Source organism: Labrus bergylta, chromosome 20, assembly GCF_963930695.1.
Source record: "Labrus bergylta chromosome 20, fLabBer1.1, whole genome shotgun sequence".
Classification (NCBI taxonomy): domain Eukaryota; kingdom Metazoa; phylum Chordata; class Actinopteri; order Labriformes; family Labridae; genus Labrus; species Labrus bergylta.
The window spans coordinates 2,218,842-2,232,513 of record NC_089214.1 but is presented as its reverse complement, the minus strand read 5'-3'; the positions used below and the strand labels follow the sequence as shown (position 1 = coordinate 2,232,513).

At 44.5% G+C, this 13,672-nt stretch overlaps 1 protein-coding gene across 9 annotated transcripts in view; it reads left to right on the top strand.

Moving 5' to 3' along the window:
• Nucleotides 1-13,672, top strand: part of dlgap1b (discs, large (Drosophila) homolog-associated protein 1b) — a 108,715-nt gene that overhangs the window by 30,169 nt on the left and 64,874 nt on the right. For all 9 annotated transcript variants that reach the window (XM_065948619.1, XM_065948622.1, XM_065948624.1 and 6 more), the window contains exon 2: nucleotides 9,792-9,877. The gene's annotated coding sequence lies outside the window, so the exon portion shown is untranslated. The remainder of the gene's footprint in view (nucleotides 1-9,791; nucleotides 9,878-13,672) is intronic.

Here is a 13,672-nt window from a genome sequence, read left to right as displayed (position 1 = left end):
GGATTTCTTGGTTTGTTGTTATTATTATTACAGCTGTGATTCGGTACAGTACAGCAAAAAGCCCAGACGGACGCTCTGCCGGGTCTAGAGAAAATCGCCCTCCAGTCAGGGGAAAAATGTTCTGATGGATCGCTGCTGTTATTCTGACTGAGCGGCGGAGAGTGATGGAGGGAAGCAGCGTGCAAGGGGGAAAGATAGAGAGAGAGAGAGAGAGATTGTCTCCTTCGGGGAAATAAAGTGGGGACAGGAAGGAACAGAGATTATGCAGGCGAGAGTGGAATCGAGCAAAAAGAGAAAGAAGATCACAAATAAGGTTGTAGGAGCACAAGGCGGCGGGGGAGGGGGGGAGCTGTGAAAAGACGGTCTATTAACAACAGCGCTCAGATCCCTATAGAATGAGATTATTCAGCTGTGATGTATGCTGTATAGATTAATATATATACCCTAACATGAACTGTCAGACTGTGATGAAAAGGCTTTGTAAAGGTGTGCACTGGTACATTGAGGACGTGTCTTCCAGTCTCTGACATGATTGCGTTTGATCGGCACTCCGACAGACTGCAGATGGACGTTTGGAGGTGGCTAATCTCACACTGTCAGACCTGTCGCTCACAGGACAAAAGGTCTCACTGAGTCACTGTCACTTAAGACCCAAAAAAAACCCAATCCTGTTCTGTTTGAAATGTCTCATACCACTCACAATCGTCAACTCAAAAAAATCTGACAGGTGATCAAGTAGTGGAATATTGCCATGGTAGGTTTATTACAACCTGTGAATTATTTTAAAATCCTTATTGTTGTATTTGTTGTTAACCCTAAAGCCAGGCAAACACTGTAGGCTACAAAGAAAAAAGTGTTGGACTCAAGCAGCAACCTCCTGTGTTGAAAAAATGAAGCCGATGCTGAAGTGCAAAAATCCTGCAGTTCCTCGAGTATCCACTAGAGGCTGGCTGCAGAAACACAGGAAGTCACATACACACCCATTCTAAAAAGCCTGTTTTTACAGCAGAGATGAACATGTTTACAGCCTGGTTCAAAAAACCAAATAGGTGTGATTAGCTCATGTCTGGATGGACACACACTGTACGGGGGGGTGAATGTTTTGATGACTCATCAGTTTTGATTTGATGAAGGATAAGAGTTATTCACAATAAGGCGTGTAGCTGACCTGATTGACAGGTGGGCGCGGTGTAACGGTTTGTCAGGAGGTTTAAAACCCGCCTCAGCTCCAGCTCTCAGAAAACAAGTTCAGACCTCAGTACAGCGATAAAAATAGATATTAGATTCTGTTAGGAGTGCAGGTTGGTGCTTAAAAGTAGCACGGCTGGATTTTCTATTTTTGTAACATTTAAGTAAAAATTTAATTGTGGCGTTCCTCAAGGTCCCATTCTTGGCCCCCTGTTCTTCTCCACATACATGCCCTATGACTTCCAGTCAGAAAGACGCTATCTGCTTTATCACAATGTGACCTAGTGGGAGTAAAAACTGTATAGCTAGAGCCATGCTTTGTTATCAGGAACTTCATGCACAACTGAGGCTATGAGGAGCCACACAAGCCGTTATATCTCTTGTAGTTTCTTAATGATTAAAGTGTGGGGATTTCAATTTCACACCAACTCGTCCTTCATCGTCATGTTGCTTGTTAGCTCGGCCAGCTGTATGTCAAAGTGAGTCAGCGATGAAAATGTTAACAGAAAAGCCTGAGGGTGAGAGAGAGGAAGCAGAGTGCTACAGTTAGCCAGCGGGAGGGCTTCTCAGAGCTGTCATCATCAATTGAATTTGACATTATCAGTGCATTCACACTTGAAGAAACACTCCTGATGTTTGCAGGAGGAGCGTCATGTGTGAACGCAAATAGCTGAATGTTTCGCTCCGACTTCACCTGAAGTTTCTCCTCCAGCCTCCTCGTATTTATTCTGCATTAACTCAGAGTGAGCTGACGTGAGAACGCAGCAGGATATAATCAGGAGAATTCACCTGGAGCCAGTGGGAGGGGGAGGGGGGGGGAGGGGGGGTTGACGTTTATCTAACTGTACAACTTCTACAGATGACGGATTTTCTTTGTTCCTTTTTTTCAGAGCACATGAGTTATTAATTTCTGTCAGGACCTAAAGACAGTTTCAAACAAAATCTTTAAAAAAGTGGATCTGGAGGGAAATTACCAACCCTGCCCTTTAACCTTATAATGATGTCATAGTTCAGCGAGTTCATTTTAATAAAAATCTCCTCTTGGATTTTTATTCTTTGTGTTTTTCTTTTGCAGGAGAAATCATAAAACCTGGTTCACTTAGATTGAGAAATCACAAAGTGTCCAACCTTTGTTCTGTGCATCTACACACACACACACACACACACACACACACACACACACACACACACACACACACACACACACACACACACACACACACACACACACACACACACACAAACATACACACACACGGCAAACAGCTGCTTTTCAATAAATGAGTAGCTGTCACCAGTGTGGGGGTCCTCACATTGCAGCGCTGTGAATTTATTAAGTGTGCCCTTTGGAAGTCTAACTAGCCCGGTGGGGGGGCTGTCGACCCCCTTCCTGCCTCTGAGTCACACCCCGCATTTTAATTACAAATACTGTAGCTACACATCTCTGTGCCCTTGTATAAAAACGCTAAAACACACATAACTACACATAACTACACGACTCATGTTCTGGTTTTTCAGAGCAGCCTCGAAAGTTCCTCCCCCGTCTCTGCGAGTCGGTCGTGTTGAATCATATTTACACGTCTCACCCTCGGGGCCTGGAGGCGGAGCTCTATACTCTAAATCACTATATAGTGAGCACGCCGTTGTGTAGTGAGTGAGCATGGTCATACCCTATGTAGTCCACTCATTATATCCCACAATGCATTGTGAAAAGTAGAGGCCAGCTGATGGCATGGGCGGTTCTAGGCAGGGGCCAACGGGTGACACTGAGCTTGGTCCCCCCTGTGGCCACCCCTCCAAAAGGAAGAGCCCCCCTAATAACACACACACAGCTCAACAACCGGACTCACAATCTAGTATTTAATTCTGTTACTTAAACAATTATGAATCATGGTATTTAATGATGTGCGCTATTATTTGGCATAATATATATTTTTTAAAGCGATCATCTTTGTCTATTTTTGACCTGGTTTAATGTTCCCCTCTGACAAAACAACTGGCCCCAGTTTGGCCCGCTCAGTAAAAGTGGTCTAGAACCGTCACTGGCTGATGGTCACTATCCGAGCAATATATACCATCATGCATTGCGGGTTCAAGCGGAGAGAGGCGTTTGAATCGACTGCTCTCAGACAGATGAGAGGAGCGACCAAGGTGAACATAGAAACACGATAAAGTTCATATCTGGAGCGTTTTGACTGAAATCTATCGTCTGTTTTAATGAATCGTCAAAGATCTTCAACGTTAGTGATGATGACAGACGAGAGACCAGAGTCTGTGAGCATGAATAAATAAAATAAATATTTATTATTTGTAATTTTTTTCTGAAGATACACTCAGTATAAAAGAAGTTATCACTGATATTCTTTTTTTTTTTTTTTTACCAATATTTTTATTTGCATTTTCATTTAGTAACACACACACACAAAAGACAAACATATAGACATAACATTGACACAATAAAAACAAAACATACAAAAAACAACAACAACATACAAAAAAGGAGACAGGACAGCATGACAGAACATAGACAAAAAAAAAATAGATAATAGTATTAATAATTTGGGACTGATATTCTTTAAGTTATTTACAGTTATTGTTGTTGATCCTCGGCCGTAAGTTGTTGAGCTGCACGTTTCAGTTGATCAACAACAATGACGTCACTGTCGGCGTCCTGCGAGTGTCATCTTCTCCAGCTGTTTCTTGACTTCTTCTCTGGTTGGAGATTTTTTTGCTTAAAATAGACTCGTATCCCGGTTGGTTCAATCTACACACACGACTTATTCAAAAACGGGAACTATTTTAATCACACAGAGGTTTTTTGTTTCTGTGGATAGATGAAATTCTTTAAGTTCTTCTGAGACTCTGGTTCCATCATGGATTCCTTCATGTACCGCACGCCTCACATTCCTGAGGTTTTCTAGCGATGCTACAGTTTGTGTGTATCAAACAGGATATGAAGAGATGACAAAAAGACCTTACGGAGAAAAAATCACGTCAGAAACGGACCACAGCTTAGATTTATAGTTTGTTGAGCAATGTCAGTCCAAAGTGACTTGAGGCGTTCACACTGAGTCATCACTAGCTTATGTGTGTGTTAAGAGTGTGTGTGTGTGTGTGTGTGTGTGGAGGGAAGAGAGGAGGGGTGAGAGGCCGCCGTGGACTGGCTGAGCTAAATCTAAATCCTCCTCTTCTCTGTCAATAATTCTCTGCTTTTTCACAGCCCCTCTAATCCTCTTTCTGACGCGGCTCACCTCTGTTTATCACCGGAGCGTCCGAATGCAAACAATCAGAGAGCCAACAGTCCGTTTGTATGTGTGTGTGTGTGTGTGTGTGTGTGTGTGTATCTGTGTGTGTGCATTTGCATTTTGTGACTTTCAATCTATATATATATATATATATATATATATATATACTGATCTTGATCTTGAACTAGATAAAAGACCTTGCCTGTGCGTGTGTGTGTGTGTGTGTGTGTGTGTGTGTGTGTGTGTGGGCGCGTCTCTTTGTGCAGCAACAACTTCGGAGTTTCATTTTCTTTAGCCACAGATTCTATCTTCGTCCCCGACAGAAAGCGAGCGGTATCAGATCCGCAGCCGGCTGCTGTAAAGTCCCGATGCTGCTGTGAAAAGCTAATAAAAGCACAGAGATAATCACTGCTTAAAGTTTGAATAATAACTCCTTGTAATGGGAACTGTGCTGCTACCCCAGTGTACAGATTATGCATGCTGCTGCTGGCTTGGGCAGGCAGCCCGCTCGCTCGCCGCCGATTCTGCTGACTCAGTGAAAGCAGAGCTGGGTCTTCGGGGGTTAATGCAGCAGGGCCCACAGGCTGATCCACGGCCCATCCTCATCTGCCAAAACTTCAAAGCATGCCCTGACAGAGTCTAAAATCGCCCCAGTCTCCTCGGGGTCCTCCTCGGCTGTGCAGAACACCCCCCCCCCCCCTCCTCCCTTTTCACTGCGCAGGTCAAACTCCGCCTCTTTTATGTATCGCTCACTCCATTGATTGCACTCCAACAGATCCATGAATACAGAGGGACCCTATATTTCTGTATCACACTCCAGCATATGGAAGGGTTTTTCTTACAAGACGCCCCCCTTCCCCCCTCCTTCCCCCCCTCTCGTTCTTTTCTCTCCGTCGCTGCGTCTGTTCCCTTGTCATATTTTTTTTTATCTCTTTCTTATACCCATCTCTCTCTCTCTGCGTATCACACTCCCCCCCCCCCTGACTTCCACTTATTTAGCAATGGAAGGTCGCAGTCATCTCACCCCGTCTGACAGACCTCTTTTTCTAACCCCTTTTCTTTCTTTGGGGTGTTTTTTTTCTTCCCTCATGAATAATTCAGACTGCAGGGAGAGTGAATACAGTGAATCTGAGAGCTGCCTGCAGTTGACTTGCAGGAGGCTAACTGGGGGATGATAAACACTTCAAATAACTTCTTTTAGTCAAATCTGATCTTTTGTCCTTTTTTCTTCTTGAGCTGATTTTATAGACTCAAGAAAACAAGTTAAAGATAATAACAGGGCAGGTTGATTGAAGCGGTAAGTATCCATTTGTCCTGCTCAGCCTGCAGCTGCTGACTCGTTCTGACATCAGTGACATTGAAACTCTGAAGGGCTGTATTAGCACGCCGACCGGGTGTCTCATGTATTCATTTAAGCTCATCCCTCGCTTGTTTACTCATTCATGAATACACATGTTGATCCTTTTTTTTAAAACAGATACTCCCCCTCGCCTCCCCCTCTCCTCCCTTCAATCTCTCTCTCTGTCTCTCTACCTGTGTTTAAGTGATGTGTGTTATCCACCCCAGCAGAGTGTGAAATTGAAATTCTCCCCCCCTCAGAGGTGACAGAGAGGAGAAGACACACGAGATGTGACCAGCTGTTATGATTTGATCACTCTTAGAGGCGGCTGTGGCTCAGTTGGTAGAGTCGGTCGTCTTTAAACTGGAAGGTCAAGGGTTCAATCCCCAGCTTCTGCAGCTGATGTGTCCCCAAGGTGCTCCCTTTGCTTCGTCAGCGGTGTGTGAATGGATTAGTTTCTTCTTCACTCTGCAGCCTCTACCATCAGAGTGTGAATGTGTAGGTGTGAAAGTGCTTTGAGTCGAAAAGAAGTGAACAAGCTCAGGACCATTTACACTGCCCAAAGTGGGGCGCAGGACCCCAAAGGTCATGACAGACGGTGCCCGGCAGCGCCGACGGTAGAGTGATGAGCTTTTACCTGAAATGAAAAAATAAATAGACTCTTTCAAAGTAAAGCTGCTCGAGTCTGCAGAGACTCCGTCCTCTGACTGGATTTTACTGTTCTGCTTTGTTCTGGTTGACTCGGGTGGATACAGTTCAGTGATTGGTTGCAATATGACAGACGTGGAAGTAGCAGCAAAGAAGAGAAAATATAATGAGAGTGAGGAGAAACACCAAGTGGATAAAGCTCGTTCTAAAACGAGGGTGAACCTTGTGTTGTCTTTTACCCGTGGACGTGGAGTTGATCTACTTCCTGTTGGACAGGAAGGTGACAAACACCGGCGGTTAGCTTGTGCTAGCATGTGTTAGCTTGCAGTGTAGGTACACACTACGTCCTGCAGGGAGGGTGAACTTCTGGGGGGTCATGAGCCCGAGAGGAGGGGCCCCGTTTGAACCAACATTTCTGCTGACTCCATCTTTAAAAAACAAAGCAAACTGGAAGTTTCATGTTACGTTATCACTTTTAATTTCTTCCTTTTCAAAAGATTGAACTTTATGAAATGTCTTAAAAGTCTGGCTTATTTATTATTATACTAAATTATTATTTTAAATTCACGAACCATGCTGACTGTGATGTTGTCGACGACTGCAGGCGCTCTCCTGGTTTCCTGCTGTGCTTGAATGTTGTCTTGTTTGTCATAATGTTTTATCTGTCTTGTTCTTGTGAAGCCAAAGACAATTTTCCACTTTAGGGACAAAAACAGTTCTATTCTATTCTGTTCTAGTGTTTCCAGTTTTGTGTGAGTCTGTACTTTTTGCAGACAATGTTGGAGATCAATTCTAACAGTGCAGGAATCTGTTAGCGTAGCATGTGTCTATGTCCATTAAAGGGGGGGGGATAGAGTTTGGGAACCACTTTTTTTATGAAACTACACATGTTTTTATTCTATCAGTATTCATAAGTGTGAAGGCTGCAGAGTAGTCTAACATTAGAATTTGCTCTGTAAATATTCGTCAGCCGGCGGGTGACCTTCAGGTCGTACCGCGCGAGCTGCAGTCTTAAGTGGTTTTTTGTGATGTTGGGATTCAACGTTCTGACCTTCTAGTCACCAAAACCTGCTGCACTGAAAGTTTTCTATTTTTCCTTAAAGTAAAACTATCAGGCGCCATGGAGGTGCACTTAACATGCACATATTCAAGCACATTTTTTAAATTGGGTTGTCTATTTTAAATGAAGAGTTCTCATTAAGCACCCAGAGTTACGACAGATTGATAAAATATTCAAGAACTCAGCAGCGAGGAAACCTGAACGACTCGAGGATTCCTTCAAAATGAAAAGTTCTGCCTGAGCTCCATCATCTCTGCACTGGACATGCTTTGACTTTTTTTAGTTTCTAACATTACTTCCTGCTTACATCACCCTGTAGAACGTGTGCTTCAAACTTCATGTTGGGATCTTAACGCCTCTTTTAATTAGGGGCCCGACTGATAATGGGATTTGTGGGGCCGCAATCTTTCTTAGATCTATGAAATGTGTAGAGATACAGAGAGAAAGATAAACACAGTTATTGCGTTGATCCCTCTCATGCAGTTATCAAACTCTTGTGGAAAAGTAAAATCAAAAGTATAAAAAAGACAAGATGCAGTGGTTAGGGCTGTTTCCTCACAGCGAGGAGGTTCCTGGTTTGAATCCCCCGTCTGACAGGAGTCTGCATGTTCTCCCCGTGCATGTGTGGGTTCTCTCCGGCTTCCTCCCACAGTCCAAAGACATGCTCGTTAGGTTAACTGCTGACTCTAAATTGCTCGTAGGTGTGAATGTGTGTCTGTTTCTATATGTCAGCCCTGTGATTGACAGGCGGCCAGTCCAGAGTGTAACCCCGCCTCCCGCCCAATGACAGCTGGGATCGGCTCCAGAGTGTGTAGCTGCGGTGTAAAAGCACTTTGAGTAGTCAAAAGACTAGAAAAGAACTTAACAAGCTCAAGTCAACATTTACATCGAGGGAAAGAAGAAACGATTACAACTTGTACAAGAGAGACAGGAAGTGTAGAGGATGACATGCAGGAAAGAGCCGAGGGCAGATTCAAACCCACGTCCGCTGTGATAAGGACTACCACCTCCGTACATAGGGCGTGCAGCATAACCACAAGGCTATCCGGCGCCCCTACCTCCACAACGTTTTTTAAATTAGAAAATAGTCAAAACATTGTTGTTGTTTTTTATGATTTCCAAAATGTAGTTAGCAACCTTCATGGATAGTTTAGTTTAGATTCTGCACTCTGTTAACTTTGCATGAACTTCTCTACACTTAGTTTTTTTGGTCTCCTTGTCATGCAAAGAGAGGACAGGACGTCCCCCCTGGAGCATCAGCGCCCTCCCTCTGACCTGTTGGAACGTGTGTTTTTGTGTGTGTGCACGCATGCAACCTGTCCAAAACCAACCGTCCCCACCTGGCGAGCGTCCGGACAGACCACCATCTGTTCCGTGCCCCCGCCATGAACTACCTGCCACCTCCTCTTCATCACCTTCACGGCGGCACAACAACAAGGAAGTGGAGGCTTTTCTAGAGAGCTCCTTTGCAGAGTTTAAATGCACACGAGCGAGGAGGGTGCTGCTTTTGATTTGGTTATTAAAGGGGGATAATTATATAAGATGTGTCACAGAGCTGGATGTTTTCTTACATAAGCCCCTTTTCATGTGAGAAATAAATCCACCACAACATGACAGGCCCTCTGCAGAGTGCTTTGAGAAATGGGAGCATGAGTGTTGGTGATCTGCTTTATTGTAAAGCACAGTGAGTGAGTCATTGCCCTGAGACAAAAGGCTGGCTTCACCTCCTGCGAAACACCTCAAGGACTAACACGCTCGATTTAAAGAAGCTCACACAGGCTTAAGATTATTCTCCTCTTATCTTTTTCTCTGCTGGCTATGCATTCTGCGGATATCCCCTCACGCTCTCTGTGCCGTGAGCCTGGGAGGAAGCATCCCCCAATAGACTGAGGTTTAGCATCAAAACCCAACATGTCGCTGCTGTGATTTAGCAACCAAACAAAACCAGGCTTTAGCTGATTATGAAGACAGCCATTTTTAATGTCTTTTAATCCGGTCCCCTCTGGTCGACAAAGATCAAAGTTTCCCATTTTCCTTTGGGCTGCTGTAGTTAAAAGCAGGAGAGGGTTTGTGTGTGTGTGCATCCCTTCTATTGTAAAAGAATTGTGCTGTCCACCAAGCCCCAGCATTTCAGCTGTAATTGCAACGCTGGAGTGAGTGTGAGGGGAAAAGGGCAAGGAGCGGACAGCACAGCATGAGCACATGGCACATGGACCTGCACATTAGCCACCAGGGCGCCACAGGAGAGTTTTTGATACGTTGTGATGCATCCTCAACTGTGGACTCTTGTTTTTTTTTATTCACTTTCAAGGTGGAGCAATGTGCACGCACGGAGGACGAGGAGTCTGGGATTAAGCACGGGAGAGAAAAGATGCCAAAGATGAGACAATAAAGAGGGTGAGTTACATTTCTCTGCATGCTTTCTGTTTCTCCTTGTGGATCATTATTATTACAGAGAGCTTTGAGAAGCTTTAGGATGCAGCACATGGAGACAATCCTCCACGTTTTTATAGGAGCAGCTGTGTTTAAAAAACCAACTCCTGAATGCTATCGATGATCACGCCTGCACACTCACAGTTCACCTTTGGCCTTTTGGAATGCAGCGCTCAGCGTGCAGCTGTAACCTTTTCAGTGCATCGTTAGTGGAGACACATCCGTCAGGGCTGACAGCGGACCATCAGCAGCAGTGTGGAGATAAACAGATAAAAAAATGAGTAAAAAAGATCTTGAAAATGGATTCAAAGTGCTGAGTGTTATCAGGGGACGAGGTGACCCCCCCTTATCATCTGTGGAGGTGGTTACAGAGGCGAGACGGGATCAGCTGAGCCAGCGGGGGAACGCAGCGCTGTGTGTGTGCGTGGAGCTGTGCCGTGCTTCCACAACGTGAAAACGAGGTGAGGCTATCTGCTTAAGAAGAGTCTTTTCAGGAATCTGGAAACATCTTCCAAACAGCTGCAGGAGATGTTGAGCAGCTTGTTCAAAAGATCACTGCTGTTTATTTTTCATAATGTTATAAAGAAGAGGCACAGACTGGCGCTAAGGGGTTGACTGTGTCTGTAAGCCAAGTTTTTTTTTTTTTACTCAAAGTGCAAACAAACATCATCGAGAAGCCTCCAACACTTCAAGCATTTCAGCTTCATTTTTTAAATCCCTTTATTCCAGAATCAAAAAGTGTATTTCTAAAAACTCACAGTAGCTGCAGGTGAATGAGGAAGTGATGCTACATTTGAGCGGCATTCTGCGTTCCCCCCTTTCCCTCTGGCCTTGTTGTTTCCTTCTCTCAATGTTATTTATTATAGATGCTGCTGAACGTTGGCCGATGAATTTCTGCTGAAGGGAACCAGGCTCACTGATTTGACCTCAGCTGCAACACGGCCCCAGTCTTCAGCTTTCAATAGATGTTTGCTTAATCTGGGTTGACAGGACACATAGTTGAGTCCACATTGAGGACATGCTGGTTCCTCTACGGCGGGAAATTTGATGCTCCGTCTGAGTCGCCAAATTCTGATGCAAAATATTCAGAGATAGAGAGTGGAGAGAGAGGAGAGAGAGGGGAATGACATGCAGGAAAGGAGCCACAGGTTGGATTCAAGTCCGGGCCCGCCCACCTGGAGGACCACGACCTCCGTGCACACCAACCACCAGACCACTGGCCCATCTTGATGTGAGGTGTGCTGTGACACCTGCTCTCTGTGCAGGAAGCATGTTTGGTAGAGCGTCAGTCTCAGGGAAAGCTGTGCCTCCGAGCTCTGGCGCTACGGGCCGACCGGCCTGTATGCAACGTTTTATTACTAAAAACATCATTTAGACATTTAAAGTCTTTATATGTGATTTTTCACACTTAAATATAATATAAATCAAATATCTCCTCTGAAAATAACTCTGTGAGTCATGACTGTCTACAATGGGTGTAACACCCGAGTCCCACTGTCTGTGATGTTTTCAGAGTTTTCAGAGTCCTATCTTCACTTTGTTTACATCGCCAGGACGGCCGGTTGACTCCTCCCCTCGTGTATAAAAGTTGTTTAATTGAGGGACTAGAGAAAAGAAGAATAACATACTGTACTCACTGCTTAACTGTGTTTCTAGATCACGCTCATTTCAGGTAAATTTACATGCAGTGTGAAGATACCAGCATAATAAAGATCGCTAGCATTAGCATGCTAACACAACAATGCAGCACCAGTTGTTTTGGTTTCATGCTGGTGCTCAAGGGCGACATCTGCTGGATCAAAAAAATCGCATATTAAGCCTTTAAAGCTCTGCGATACATTGGTAGAAAACACAAGCTGTAATCTTACTCCAGAGTAAAAAAGTTGTATTCCTAAAAACTCCCAGCAGCTGCAGGTGAATGAGGCAGGAAGTGAAGCATTGTCATGCACCACGAGTGGTTGATGTAGAACCAGCTGGGACCGACGCCAAACTCAGGATTTAAAGCGAGCACAGCATATCATTGGAAAAACGTATCATGGCACTGGTCCGGGGTCATCTCTGAAGACGATTAGAAAAGGGAGAAATGTGGTTTTACACTCAGGAGAGGGTTCACCAGGCGGAGGGATAAACGGCATGATAGACGAGGCTCCATCAAAGAATCCCCGCTGTGCAGCCACACTCTTCAATTTAAACCTATTTCTTTTTATTTCAGAGACTGAAGAGATCTTGATGTTATCCTGCAAAAACAACTTTTAAAGGTTTCCAACATGAAGCAGGTTTTTCTCTTCTCTCCCGGGTGTGTGAGGCGGTGTGAGATTAGGCAGCGAGTGAGTGTGTAATTAGGGACGCTCAGATGAGGTGAATCTCGGCCGTGTGGGAGGAGAGCTGCCCTGCTGATACGGGGCAATCACAGCAGGGCGGAGCACACGGCCGGGGTTGGTTGGGGATAAGAATGAAGAGGGAACATCAGAGAGAGGAGAGTATGGTTGGAGGTTAACGCAGGAGGAACAATAGAGGAGTGTGTTGGGATGTAACAGAGGCGGAGGAAGTCGCCCTGGACTTGATCGAACTCTTCTGACGGTCCGGAAATGTGTCGGCGCTTCTCCTTCTCCTGCAACGGTGCCCGTTATAGAAACAGATTAACAAGAAACTACCTGCACATAGCTGATTAACTGCAGCTAGCATGTGGGTTAAAGCATTTCAAGGCAACATGCTGTCTTTCATTTCTTCTGTGTTCCTCTGCAGACGACCCTGAGAAGAGCTTTTGTTGATGCAATCATCAAAAACACTGAGCGCCGAGAAGCACTTTAGAGAAATCAAGAGCGGCTCCATACACACATTTAAGCCTAATTACTGCCACTGTTTTACATTTATTTATCCCCCCAAGCTTCAGCAACTTTATAAATGTTCAGTGTTCTGAAATGTTATTATGATTAAGGCGTTAATGAGGATTAATGCATTTTAATATAAATGCTCTGCTGGAAGTTGTTTATCTTGAAGCATCTCCAGGTCATGAATTTATAATCACACACCTCGTTTAAAAGTCCTATTTTTTAAAAACCTTCAAAGACTCAATTATAAAGACGGTATCTCGCTGCTGCTGCTGCAGGGACGAGGCTCCTTGACCGTCAGTCACACGTTGAGCCTCGCTGGTTATCAAATCTGATGCTCATATTTAATGTAATGCTCGTCACCTCGGTACATCTCTAACCCAGGAGACTGTTATCTGTGTCGGCCTGAGCAAATGATAAAACAGGAAGCTAATTGAAGAGACTCAGTGAGCGGCACGTTTCACACAACCCATTGTCGTGTTAGCGCTCTTTAGTTAGCTCGTAGCTTCACATTGCATGCAAAATGCCAACGTGATAATCCAAATAATCAGTGAGTATGTTCTTCTTCTTCTCTCTACTTCTTGACTAAAACAGCTTTTATACACAAGGGGAGGCGCCGGCCGTCCCGTCCATGTAAACACGGCTCTGACAACAACACAGCCAGCGGGACTCGAGCTTCTCCCTCATTGTAGACAGTCAGGACTCAGAGACACATTTACACAGGATATGCTTGATTTCTGCTGACGAGCATTCAGAAATGAAAAGTTGAGGAATGGGTTATAAATAAAACATTTTTGTTCCTGCAAACAGATGAAATATTCTTTAATCCAAAAGGTTCACGAGTCTTTTCAGGAATCTGGAAACATCTTCCAAACAGCTGCAGGAGATGTTGAGCAGCTTGTTCAAAAGATCACTGCTGTTTATTTTT